This window comes from Dama dama, chromosome 26, assembly GCF_033118175.1.
Source record: "Dama dama isolate Ldn47 chromosome 26, ASM3311817v1, whole genome shotgun sequence".
Taxonomy (NCBI): domain Eukaryota; kingdom Metazoa; phylum Chordata; class Mammalia; order Artiodactyla; family Cervidae; genus Dama; species Dama dama.
The window spans coordinates 54,265,582-54,280,021 of NC_083706.1; the positions used below are offsets into that span (position 1 = coordinate 54,265,582).

The following is a 14,440-nucleotide window of genomic DNA, read 5'->3' on the forward strand; positions in this document are numbered from 1 at the left end:
CGAGCGCGCCTTCCCAAGCCTCCTCTCCAAACCACGGACATGGTGAACTTTAAAAATAAAAATTCTCTCACTCTGAGGCTCCAAAGACTCCGGGGGCTTCCCAGCGCACTTAGACTAAAGGCTTCTCCCAGGGTGGTCTCTGAACCCAGCAAAACGTGGTGATCGTCTGCTTGGGAAACCATCTCAGGCCATCTCTCTCTCTCGCTCACTAGACCATCCAGCCATCGTTCGCTCCGAAAGCCCTGCCGCTCGCTGTTACTGCCGGGCCTGCACTCATCCCTCCGCGGGGCGCACACACAAAAGAATGGGTTAGCCGATCAGTCAGTCGTTCCACAAACACGCGTGGCCAGAGCTGACGATCCACTGCCACACACAGGCACTCTTCCCGACACGAGAAAGGCTCAAGCCTGGACAGAATAAAATCCCAGTCCTCAAGGAACTTACACTCTAGCTGGAAGAGAATAAGTAAGTAAGCTACATAGTGTGATGCAAGGTGATGGGCATGGCGCAGACGGGAGAGCTGGGAAGGCTGACGGTAAGTGGTTTTGGAGGAAAGGACGGCTTTTTAAACGGGATGGTCAGGGACGGAAGGATCCAGGGACACGAGAGACATGGACAGGCTCGGGTGAAGGGCGGGTCTGCCTAGCGCCCCCGGCTGCCTTGTAGAAGTATGCTGGTTGTCCACCACCTATCTCTGCTGCTGACCTACTAACAGACTCAAGTTCAGGCAGACCCCAGAAGATGAAGTAACAAGGATAAACTGTCAAGAGATGAGATGGATGAGATTCAGCCAACCTATACAAACCCGGGCTTCCTTGGTGGCTCAGAGGGTAAAGCGTCTGCCTGCAATGCAGGAGACCCGGGTTTGATCCCTGGGGTGGGAAGATCCCCTGGAGAAGGAAATGGCTACCCACTTCAGTATTCTTGACTGGGGAATCCCATGGACGGAGGAGCCTGGTAGGCTACAGCCCATGCGGTCGCAAAGAGTCGGACACGACTGAGCGACTTCACACACACGTAGAAACCTGGGAAACAAATGAGGATGAACCTCACGGGGGCTGGAGTCGGGTAGAATAAAGATAATGTTGGATCAGGCAGATGAAGGAGGGGTGCAGTAAACAGAAATACTGGGTTCAGGGGGATTGCACTTGGGACAGCTGAAATCTGCAGCCCCCGCCAAATGGCTGACATTTGCTGCTGCTACTGCTAAGTCGCTTCAGTCGTGTCCGACTCTGTGCGACCCCATAGACGGCAGCCCATCAGGCTTCCCTGTCCCTGGGATTCTCCAGGCAAGAACACTGGAGTGGGTTGCCATTTCCTTCTCCAAAGCATGCATGCATGCATGCTAAGTCACTTCAGTTGTGTCCGACTCTGTGCGACCCCATAGACGGCAGCCCACCAGGCTCCTCTGTCCCCAGGGTTCTCTAGGTAAGAATACTGGAGTGGGTTGCCGTGTCCTGACATTTAATGCAGCTGAAAATCAGAACTTCCCCAGTATATATTCTAATTTTGGCGAGACTGGAAGGCTAGCATGAATTCTTCCTATCAGCCCCAGTGACCCGCCCCTTAGCTGTATCCGATGGATGCCCCCTTCCTCGAGGCCATGACAAGTACACTCCCCAGGCCCCACCGGCCTGTGTGCAGAGCTCGGGGGAGTGGGCCACGGGTGACTCTGGGAACCACTGCCATTCAACCGGTTTTCCTGATTCACTGAGCAAATGGGATCCTGGTGTTGCAGGGAACAGGAGGCCACGCATACTAACCAGAGACAAGCTGGGTGCTGTTAGCACGGTGGACAGAACTGAAGCTGCGATCAGAATGACCTGGCCAGGGGAGGTCTTCAAACCGCATCAAGCACCTGACCACAGTGTCCCTGCAACTGAAACAGACAGGGCGACCTTCTGTTTTAAGGTGGGTTTATAGTCACTCAGTAGAGGCTGCTGCTTGCTGCTAAGTCGCTTCAGTCGTGTCCAACTCTGTGCGACCCCATAGACGGCAGCCCACCAGGCTCCCCGTCCCCGGGATTCTCCAGGCAAGAACACTGGAGTGGGTTGCCATTTCCTTCTCCAATGCATGAAAGTGAAAAGTGAAAGTGAAGTCACTCAGTCGAGTCTGACTCTTCGAAACCCCATGGACTGCAGCCTATCAGGCTCCTCTGTCCGTGGGATTTTCCAGGCAAGAGTACTGGAGTGGGTTGCCATTGCCTTCGACTCAGTAGAGGAGTCCCTGTAAAGATGATAGCAGACTGACTTTTCCCTGACGATGCAATTCTGAGAAGAGGCCCTTCAGTGTGACCGGAATGCAGAGCTGAGATCAGTGACCAGCTGCTCTCCATCTCTTTGGGACAGGAAATGGGTCGTCACACACAAGCGAGAACAAGCAGACACTTGGGGTTATGGACACTTTATCAAGAGGTTTCCTTTCAAGTCTCCAAGCTTTCATTTTTGTCATTTGCGTAATAAGAACATTGAAATAGACTGTATTTAAGATATCTTTCAACAGTAACCTTCTGTGGCAATCTATGACCTCAAATTTTGTTGCTGTTTATATTAAACTTCAAATTCTAATCTTGAAAATAATAGATGGGTTACTTTTAGTAGACCCTGTTTCCTTTGATTAGCAATAATTGCATAAATACCATAAAAGCAAAATATTTAACTATGACTACTAAGTTATGCTAATATAATATTACCTCTCAAATGTTAAAGGTTCAGATGGTAAAGAATCTGCCTGCAATGCAGGAGACCTGGGTTCAATCCCTGGTTCGGGAAGATCCCCTGGGGAAGGGAATGGCAACCCACTGCAGTATTCTTGCCTGGAGAATCCCATGGCCAGAGGAGCCCGGTGGGTTACAGCCCATGGGGTTGCAAAGAGCTGGACATGATTGAACGACTAATACATACACCTTCACACTTAGTGGATCATTCAAATCACAATAAACTGAAAATGTTAAATTATATATAAATATGAATAATAATAACAATTATTCGGCCTCAGCCTTATGGCCGTTTTGCTGCTCATGAGTACTATTATGAGAGGAAAGGCAGAGGGAACAAGTGGAGATGAAAGTCAGCTAAGGCACTTCTCTTACGGAAACAACATGATGAAGAACGTTTACCCAGGGATCAATTCAACTCAGTCAAATAAACTTTCAGTTCTATGTCTTGCCTAATAGGAAATTACAACCGTATATAAGTGAGGTTGTTAAGACCTTGTATTTACACAGCATTCCAACTTCACAAAGTCCTTTCACCACCGCCTTTATTAAAAGAACCCATATAAAGTATGCACTGAATATCACAGACATTTCTCAATCAAGAGGAGTCAGAACTCGAAGTTTCAATGAGCTGGGTGGTGGAAACCTCAAAATCAAAGTGGACACAGTCACCCTCATTTTCTGTTCCATGTTGGTTTTCAAGCAGTACTTGCTTTTCATTAGAGAAACCACACACACACACACACACACACACACACAGGATGTGCAGAGATATGACTCCATTGACAGGACACTGTACTGACCTAACATTAAAACTGGCAACTATCTCAGGGAAGCACTGAAACTGTGAACTCCATCAAGCTCTGACGGATGGTGTTGCATCCCATGAGACTGTAGCATGTCCTAAATCGTCCCTGTGAGTTTGCTGCGGTGCCTGAGGGCATCTGGAACACCACTTGGGGACACCATCGTCTATCCTGTATTTGCTATTTGGCATTCTACTGGGGTGAAGAGCTTTCTGTTTTCCCTCATTCATTCATTTACATGTGTATGGACTCACAGATGCTTATTTTATTCAACATGTGTAACTAATTAATAATAATTTTGTTACACACACATTTTAATATTCAAATTGTCCCAAATCTGACCAATGGAAATCCCCTCAAAATAGCTCATATGCTCTTTCAACAAATCTTCTTGATTATTTCAATACTTTCTTATTTATCAAACATCTTGCTGGCCCTTGATCCAGCTAGTTCTGCTTCTCAAAGAAGCCCTAGTTTCTTTTTTTTTTTTTTTTAATTTTTTTTTATTATTATTATTATTATTTTTTTCCAGTGGGTTTTGTCATACTCAAAGAAGCCCTAGTTTCTTTCAGTGGCAAATGATATTTAAAATCCAAGAGCTGGAGCTATATGTGCCCACTACTGTCACTGACTCTAAGCTTCTCATCAACACAAATATAATACATATATACTATATATACATATTATATATATATACATATATATATATATATATATATGAGAGGGCCTCATGTAAATATATGTATTATATTACACTTACACGGGCAATTAATCTATGACAAAGGAGGCAAGAAAATCCAATAGAGAAAAGACAGTCTCTCCAATAAATGGTGCTGTGGAAACTGGACAGCTACATGTAAAAAGGTGAAATCAGAACACGCTCTAGCACCATATGCAAAAATAAACTCAAATTGGACGACAGACCTAAATGTAAGACCAGACACCATAAACCTCCTAGAGAAAAACACCGGGAGAGCACTCTACACAAATTGCAGCGATAGTTTTTGGATATTTTTTGGATCTGTCTCCTAGAGCAAAGGAAATAAGAGCAAAAAAAAATTTTTTAAAGGACCTAATTAAACTTAAAAGCTTTTGTACATCAAAGGAAATCATTAACAAAATGAAAAGATAACCTACTGAATGGAAAAGATAGTTGCAAATAATGATTGACAAGGAGTTAATATCCAACATATATAAACAGCTCAACAATTCAACATCAAGAAAACAAAGAAACTGATTTAAAAATGGGCAGGAGAACTGAGTAGACATTTCTCCAACAATACTCAACATCACTAAATCATTAGGGAAATGCAAATCAGAACCACGATGAGATATCTCCTCATACTTGTCAGAATGGCTACCATCAAAAAAAAACACAAATAATAAATCTTGGTGAAAAGGGAACTCTTGTGCACTGTTGGTGGGAATGTAAATTGGTACAGCCACTGTGGAAAATGAGAGGTTTCTCAAAAACAAAAAACAAAAAAAAACCTGAAAATAGAACTATGTTAGGGCCAAGCAATTCCATTCCTGAGTATATATCCAAAAAATCCAAAAACACTAATTAAAACAGACACGTGTACCCCAAAGTTCACAGCAGCTTTATTTACACTTGCCAAGATATGGAAGCAACCTAAGTGCCCAGCAACAGATGAATGGATACAGACGCGAGATATAATGGGATACTGCTCATCCACAAAAAAGGGAAAGCTGCCATCTGCAGCAACAAGGATAGACTTGGAGGACATGACGCTAAGTGAGATAAGTCAGAAAGACAAACACGGCATGACATCACTCAGGTGTGGACTCGAAAACTACAACATACGAGTGAATAAAGCAAAAGAGAAGCGGACTCACAAGCACAGAGAAGAAACTAGCGTCACCAGTCGGGAGAGGGTACAGGAGAGGGCAGCACTGGGGCAGAGGATTAAGAGGTACAGACCGTCACATACGCAGTGAGCTACAAGAGCACGTTGTGCAACATGGAGAATACAGCCAGCGTTCTGTAGTAACTCTACATGGAGTATCACCTTTAAAACCTGCTGCTGCTGCTGCTGCTGAGTCGCTTCAGTCGTGTCCGACTCTGTGCGGCCCCATAGACGGCAGCCCACCAGGCTCCCCCGTCCCCGGGATTCTCCAGGCGAGAATACTGGAGTGGGTTGCCATTTCCTTCTCCAGTGCATGAAAAGTGGAAGTGAAGTCGCTCAGTCGTGTCCAGCTCTTCGCAACCCCATGGACGGCAGCCTACCAGGCTCCTCCATCCATGGGATTCTCCAGGCAAGAGTATTGGAGTGGGTTGCCATTGCCTTCTCCCCCTTTAAAAACTTTTAATCACTAACAGTTAGTAACTGTTAATCACTAGCCTATAACTTATATTGTGTAGCAAATATACTTCATTAAAAAATAAGATTTTTAAAAATTAAAACATAGTTCTCAGAAAAATATAGAAACAAAATTATACTAGGCAAATACTTGAGAGGGTTATTCCTGGGTCAAAAGTACTCGTATGCTTAACTTCACGAGAAAGTGGCAAACCTTTTTCAATGTTACGTATTAAGAACAAAGTTATCAAAATGATTTGGGTATTTTAGAGGAAAATAAGTTATAGATAAAGGCCATTTATTTCATACAAACACCACAGGCAGGGGAATTCTAACTAAGCATGAGCAATCACAATGAAGAGTTAAGGAAACCTGTGGGCCTCAGAGGCACTGAAGGAAAAAAAGAGCTAGGAAAGAAGGCGTCACTGACTCTTTGCAAATGCTCATTGTAAAATTTAAAAATCCGTAACAGCAAGCAAGGGATCCGCAGACATCCATCCTGACACCGAGGGGAAGCTGCCTCGCTTGTCCTACACTTAACTGAGTGCACGGGCAAGGCCACGTGTGAGGCTGGTTCAGAGTCATCCGCAGCAGACTGCAGTAGTTCAGAGGAAGCATCTTACAAAAAGCTACAAAGGACGGAGAAACCTGGATGGAGGCCGAAGAGCGACAACCAGGACAAGAGGACAGAGAGACCGCAGGTTACACTCAGGCAAGGCAGGAAATTCATGTTGAAAGTGGTGAAAGCAAGCACGCTACAAATGAGGGAGGCATTCTGTTGAAAACATATCACCAGCTCAACATAAGGACAGTTCAGTTCAGTTCAGTTCAGTGGTTTAGTCGTGTCCGACTCTTTGCGATGCCATGGACTGCAGCACGCCAGGTCTCCCTGTCCATCACCAACTCCTGGAGCTTACTCAAACTCATGTCCATTGAGTCGGTGATGCCATCCAACCATCTCATCCTCTGTCGTCCCCTTCTCCTCCTGTCTTCAATCTTTCCCAGCATCAGGGGCTTTTCAAATGGGTCAGCTCTTCGCATCAGGTGGCCAAAGTATTGGAGTTTCAGCTTCAACATCAGTCCTTCCAATGAATTTTCAGGACTGATTTCCTTTAGGATGGACTGGTTGGATCTCCTTGCAGTCCAAGGGACTCTCAAGAGTCTTCTCCAAACCATACTTGAAAGCATCAATTCTTCAGAACTCAGCTTTCTTTATGGTCCAACTCTCACATTCATACATGATTAATGGAAAAACCATAGCCTTGACTACAAGGACCTATTAAAAACTAACTTTCCGAAAGAATACTTAGGCTTTCAAAGGACTGTTTCAACTAATTTAATTTCAGGCAAAAAAGTCCAAGAGATGAAAGGGCTTTTCAAGATAATAAATTAATTTAGGAAAATGAGTCCATGAGATAAGACATTTTCAAATCACTCATGTAGTAAACATTTCTGATATGTCTAAGACTGTTAACATAAAAAAATTAAGCAATCAAGAGCAGATCAATAAAGAGAAGGCTAAAGAAACAAAAGATGTATCTAAGTGCTTTACCCAAGTAGATGTATTTCTGAATGTCAACACGTAAATAGGTCTTTTAAAACAAATATTTCCTCAGCAATGTGTCAAGCACCAGCACTCTAAAAGTATCAGATAAGGCTCTATCACTCATGGAATTGAAATCCCAGTGGGGAGAAAGCAATATACAAAGAAACAGTGATAATGTCTGTGGCAAAAATGTATGTTCAGTCATGTCTGACTCTGTGTGACCCCATGGACTGTAGCCCTGCCAGGCTCCTCTGTCCGTGGAATTCTCCAGTCAAGAATACTACAGTAGATTGCCATACCCTTCCCCAGGGGCTCTCTCCAACCCAAAGATGGAACACAAGTCTCCTGCATTGCAGGCAGATTCTTTTCCATCTGAGCCACCAGAGAAACCCCCCCTGGGAAGCCCAAATTAAACATACTATGATTCCATTGCCATCTTTAATGTAATAAACTACGATCTAAGAGAAACTGGATTTTATGCACAACTGCTCTTTGACTAGATCATTACTATATTCTTGTTTCATACAACAAAGAAATGTGCCCAAAACAATGGACTGTAATTAGCCTCTGATTCTGTGACCGGGCTTCCCAGGCATGAAGAATCTGCCCACCAGTGCAAGAGACTAAAGAGACGCAGGTTCAATCCCTGGGTCAGGAAGATCCCCATGGAGAAGGGAATGGCACCCCACTCCAGTATTCTTGCCTGGAGAATCCCATGGAGAGGAGCCTGGTGGGTTATAGTCCATGGGGTCGCAAAGAATCAGACACGACTTAGCAACTCAGCACTCCTTCCCTTCCTTCCTTCTGTTTCCAAGAACAAACTATACTAAGATCAACATCTTAATACCGTTTCTCCACTGTTAATATTTTCCAACACCTTTACTCTCTAAAACAGAGTTGTGGTTGCCAAGAATGGTCTTAAAAAAACAGGTAACAATTTAGAACCTTGTGAAAGAAGAAGGTGTCCAGTTCCCATTTAAAAAATATCATAACGGCTTGATAGTGTGTTTAATCACTATCATCGTGATTAATAGGATCTGTATTCTTCTTTATATCACTGATATGATTTTATTATCACTGATCAGGAACAAACTAATAGACCGACGGTTTGTGTGTCTGTCGTTAAGATGACGGGTTTCATCCTTAGCACACGCAAACAAAAGTCACTGTTTTCGGCCACCATTTCCCAGTATGTAAATAGCATGAACCATGTTCTTACAGCAGACTGACGCATTCAGCTACACAGGGAGATATTCTGCCGCTCAGTCTGCGGAAGCCGAGGTGCTGAGAACTGAGCCTCCACACAGGCTTCCGAGGTTTCTGTGGCTATAGTTAGTAATGAGCCGCGAAAGCTGTGGAACGAAACTTATCTAAAACGAACCATACTGTGCGTTAGAAGAAATTTTGCTCTGAGTGTCACAAAACTCAAGTTGGACTGCCTGAAGCTATTTTGCCCTGTGTCATATGGAAAACACAGCCTCTGCTGGCAGGCTGCCAGCCAGTATTCCTCAGGAAAGCGGGTGATTCTTCCATCAGGGTGGGAAATCCTTGTTCAGTTCAGTCGCTCAATCGTGTCAGACTCTTTGCGGCCCCATGAACCGCAGCATGCCAGGTCTCCCTGTCCGTCACCAACTCCCGAGGTCCACCCAAACCCATGTCCCTTGAGTCGGTGATGCCATCCAACCATCTCATCCTCTGTCATCCCCTTCTCCTCCTGCTCTCAATCTTTCCCAGCATCAGGGCTAAATCCTTGTCAGGCTGTTTGGTATTTAAAATTCAAAATGCCAGTATTTCACTTTACTTGACGGGAACGTGACATCTCTGCCCATTCCTCTGGCTTCTCAGTCCTACAGACAAGTTGATAACCAATGCGGTGGTGACCTGCCTGTCCTTCAGGCCCTTGTTTGCAAGTATCACATCCAGGTGTCCAAAGGCCCTCTTAGCCAAAGCCTGATTAAAGGAACTACGTTTAGGGAGATTTTAGAGGACACACTTTCTGTCTGCTTCTCCATTGGGTCACAGCACCTGAGTCCCATGATTGTCAACTGGAGGGAGGGCATAGGTAACATGAAAAACTACCCCAAATATTTCTACCAGAGTCTGCCTTCTCTTGGGCTTCCCTGATAGCTCAGTTGGTAAAGAATCCGCCTGCAACGCAGGAGACCCTGGTTCGATTCCTGGGCCGGGAAGATCCGCTGGAGAAGGGATAGACCACTCACTCCGATATTCTTGGACTTCCCTTGTGACTCAGCTGGTAAGGAATCTGCCTTCAATGCGGGAGACCTGGGTTCAATCCCTGGGTTGGGAAGATCCCCTGGAAAAGGGAACAGCTTCCCACTCCAGTATTCTGGCCTGGAGAATCCTATGGACTGGATAGTCCACGGGGTCGCAAAGAGTTGGACACGAGTGAGTGACTTTGACTACTTCACTGCCTCTAGTTATCTGTGTATCACCTTCACGTACTCAACACTGAACCACATTTTAACAGTATGTCTTTGCAACTTCCTAAAGATTGATGTAAAATCAGATAAATAGGCTTGCATTTTCATGAAATTTCATAACAATAATAAAAACTGACAGGTATCCATCCCTAAGAGATATAGAAATGAATAAAGGATACTTTATTTATTTATTTATTTGTAGGATACCTTATTAAATGAGTGGGCAAGACCAGAAGAGGGAGCACTCATGCAGACCCCAAACAGGAAGAGACTACCGAGCATCTCCAACAGGAAGAAGGCTCCTTACCACCTAACTTACCCAGGGAAGGATGGAAGATCTTCTCCCCACCCAGCAACAGCTCAGCCAATGAAAAGCCACTACACTCCCCACTCCCAGTTTCCTCCAATGGACTCTGTGCTTATCAACAGCCCCTCCAAGCTTCCCCTTTTTCCTTTATAAAAGAGCATTCCTCTTCTTTGTCTAGGCTTGCTTATAGTTTCTGCTATAGCATGCTTATCCCAAATTGAAAATCTCTGTTACTCCTGAAAAAAAAGAGGACTTTGCTGATAAAACAACTGTTTTATTTCTAAGGTCAACTTTACATAAGTGAAGACCTACTTAGGTTCAGGTTCACATAACTGGAAGTTTAACACCCAGCTAGTCTGCTTATTCATAGAAAAGTACTGATGATCCCAATTTTTATTTCTCCTCCTCTGCATCTTCCTCTACTTGTTTCTTTGGTTATATTTTTCTTATAACCGATTAAAAATTCTTTTAAAAACTGATATGCTGTGAAAAGAAACTGAAAGTGAATAAATGTGAGCCTTTTGTGGAGGAAAAGACTGAAGTCTCCTGGAGAGTCTGCAGGAGGTGGGGGAGGCCCTCTGTGGCCACAACCAACTGGCCCCTCTGACCCAAATCATCACATGTTCTCTCCACTGGATTATTTCCATTTGTATGCATTGGTTGCTGTTTATTCCATTTTTTTTTTAAAGAAAAATGAAACATTTTTAAAACAAAATAATATCTCAGGGGTGGGGAGTGAACAAAATGGGTGAAGGTGGTCAAAAGATACAAACTTTCAGTTACAAAATAAGTAAGTCTCCAGGCTATAAGATACAGCACAGTGACTATAATTAATAAGACTGTACTGGATATTTGGAAGTCGCTGAAGGAGTAGGTCTTAAAGTTCTCACCACCAGAAGAAGCAGCTGACAACCGTGCAGTGACGGATGTTCACTAGGCCTATTGTGACGATCACTTCATAGCGTGCACGTATAGTCAATCAGTCTGTCGTGCACCTGAAACTAATGAAGGTTACATGTCAATTACACCTGCCTCCCTATCTAGCCACCACACGCTTTCTCTCTCTCTTTTAAGGCAAAACTCCATAAAACAGCTGTCTGTATTTGCCGCCTACCATTTCTCCTCTTCCCCCCGCAACTCTAATTGCTCAGCGCAACAGCTCTAATTGAAGCCACCCATGGCCTCCACGCCGTCAGATCCCAATGACAGCTCTTAGGCTCCATTTCCCTTGAAATGCTGGCAGCATTTAACACACCAGTGACTGCTCTCTTTCTGGACAATTTCTCCTCCACTCCAGGAGGCACAGGCCCCAGGTTCGCCTCCTGCCCGCGGACTCCTCCGTTCAGTCTTCACAGGGCTTTCTCCCACGGAAGGCTTGCAAATGCTCTGCGCCAGGGCTGCCTGTGGCTCTGGTCCTCTCTTCTCAAACCACACTCTCCTCCTAGGGGATCTCACGCAGTCTCAGCACTTCACATACCATCCTATATGCTGGCCTTCTTAATCATCCACATTATTACTAAGGCTTCTCAAATTTATATCTCTAACTCAGATCATTCCCCTAAACTCCAGACTCAAATAGTCAACTAACCACTGAACATCTCAGCTTACAAATCTACTAAAGGTCTCAGACTCAGCACATCCAAGACTAAGCACCCAGAAGTGACCCCTGCTCCCTGCTCTGGCAAACACTCCCATCTAATGATGGCAACCTTGACGTTCCATCTGCTCAGGCAAAGACCCAATGCTATCATTTATCTTTTCTGTCTTTTTTTCTATACCAAGCAGCATCCAATTAATCAGTACTTCTTGTTCACTCCACCTTCCAAATGTGCACAGAATTCAATCTACCAAATTTCCCCATCTCCATCATCACCACCTTTATCTCTTCCCAGGACCACTGCACTATCCTCCCACTTGTCACCACCCTTGGAACTGAGAGTGCTGCTATATTTATTTACCTAAGATTCCCTCATTTATGTTTGCAGTAGTTTTCTATCTTGTATATGTTTTCTATCTTGTATAATGCTTTAGTTTTTCTTTTAGGAATAAACGTCCCTCTTGAGATAAATTATCTTCTTAGCTATTGAAATGCATACTTTATATAATGTAGAAATTTTCTCCTTTTTCATTTTTGGAGTAATCACCCAGTAAAAACTTTTAGGCATCATGCATTTTAAGGAGACTTTTACCAACTTTTCAGTTTTTTTCACTGGTTAACAAGGTACTTAGTTTTCTTAACTCTTCTTCAATAAACTTTAATAATTTATAATTTCCTTAATATTGGCCATTAAATCTAAACTTTCAAATGCATGAGTATATATTAATATGATTCCCTATTAAATTATTAATAATCTCCTTTTTGCCTATAGTTATCTTCCCTTTCTCATCCCTTAATGTTTGCTATTTTCTTATTTCTTGAATAGATTGCCAAAGCCATCTACTTTATTGATCTGTTTAAGAAAATATCTTTTGAATTATTAATCAAGCCTATATTTTAAATTGTGGGCCATTAATTTCTTCTCATTAATTCCCTCTGCTTCTAAAAATTTTGTTTTTGGTATTCCAACACTGAATAAAGGACTATGCATTTTCGTCCTCTTTTGACTGCACACCTTAGGTTTGGTAGATTTTATTCCCATTTTACATTTGAGGTTTTTAAAGGCTATTTTAAAAGGTCACCCAGATAAAGACTGGCAAAGAGCAAATTCAAATCTGTGTGATTTACATTGTACCAGAGAAGTTCTTTTGAATAAATCACACATAAAACATAGATGCATTCACACAAAAGGAGACAACGTTAACAAGTAGCAATATGCTTATTTGCTTTAAATAAAAATAGTAAATCAATGTCATGCCATTGACACATGAGAAGAGATATGACTGCTAATTAAATTGGGTTAAAATGAAATCTTAACTGGAACAATAATTCGATAAACCAACTTAGGAACTTGTAGCATGTGTTATAAAATATGTATGTCTTTTCACCAAGTAATCTCAGATCTTAGCATTCTTCTTCAGGACATATTTCATAAGACTAAGACTGTGAAACGAAAATTAGACTATACTGAAACATATTGACAACATTCTGAGGGCCAAAGACAGTACCCAAGGATTCTCCTCTGTCCATGGAATTTTCCAGGCAAGAACACTCGAGTGGGTTGCCATTTCCTTCTCCAGGGGTTCTTGCCGATCCAGGACTGAGCTTGCATCTCTTGCACTGCAGGCGGAGTCTTTACCACTGAGCCACCAGCAAAGTCCCCAGGAAGTCGAGAGCTGGTTAAATTTGTTACATTCTAGCACTTAGCACCCAAATACTCTTGATGTTTTCTCTTCCTTTTCTTGTCAGAAATCTTTTTGATTTATAAGCTGGAGCATTACATCAAGAACAATAATAGTAAAAGAAAAGACCAATTGTACCGACTAGAGGCTCTGACTGACACAAAGCCCTGGAGGCCCCTGCCCCGACGGCTGTGAGCAGGGCTCTCCCCTCCTCTTTCAGTCCTGGCCCGCGGGACTGCACTCTACGGCGTGGCCGCCCTGCCCCAGGGCCTCTGCACTTGCTGCATCTTCTGCCACAGTGCACGTCCCCCAGCTCTTAGCATGTCCCCTTCCTCCCATAATGTCTTCCCAGTTACCTGGAAGGCATCGCTGGCTGAACACTCACACCCCCAGCCCCACGTCTTCTTCCCTGGCCTTGTCTCTATAGTAGGCCCATTCCTAATCCACCATCACTCTCTATTGGCTCATTCTGCTTTCTACGTATTTATTTATTCTATGTATTTATCATTTAAAAGTTTTTTTCAACTGTCTCCACCACCCTCTGCCATACTATGAGAACTGCGATGCCATTTTGCACTATATTCCTAGAACCTAGAGCAATGCCTGGCACACAAATGGTCACTGAGTGTTTGTCTATGGAATAGAAGTCGGGAGGAGGATGGAGGCGGGGAGGGAAGGAGCAAGAGAGGAAGAAAGGGGAGGAGAAAGGACCGAAGTCTTACTGATATGACTTTACTTCATGTCAAAAATATCTTAGTGTACCAAAAGATCAATAACCATAAATGCCCTGGAGTTTCTTTGAAAAGCTGAATTCTCCTTAAATCCTATTACAGACACGGAACTGACAAGAGCTACCTGGCGTACCCTGTCTTACTGGAGTCAAGCCACAGTTGGTCCACGATGTCGTGCCAGAGCTGCCACCTTCTAAAAATATACTGACAATTCAGTAGGCTTTGTCAGAACGTCAACCCAGACCCTAAGGAGACGTATGGGAAAAACTTGAGTGAGTGTGTTTCCCTTGGAA

At 43.6% G+C, this 14,440-nt stretch overlaps 1 protein-coding gene across 1 annotated transcript in view; it reads right to left on the bottom strand.

Moving 5' to 3' along the window:
- Positions 1 to 14,440, bottom strand: part of PDE10A (phosphodiesterase 10A) — a 253,728-nt gene that overhangs the window by 81,713 nt on the left and 157,575 nt on the right. The gene's annotated exons all lie outside the window — the stretch shown is intronic.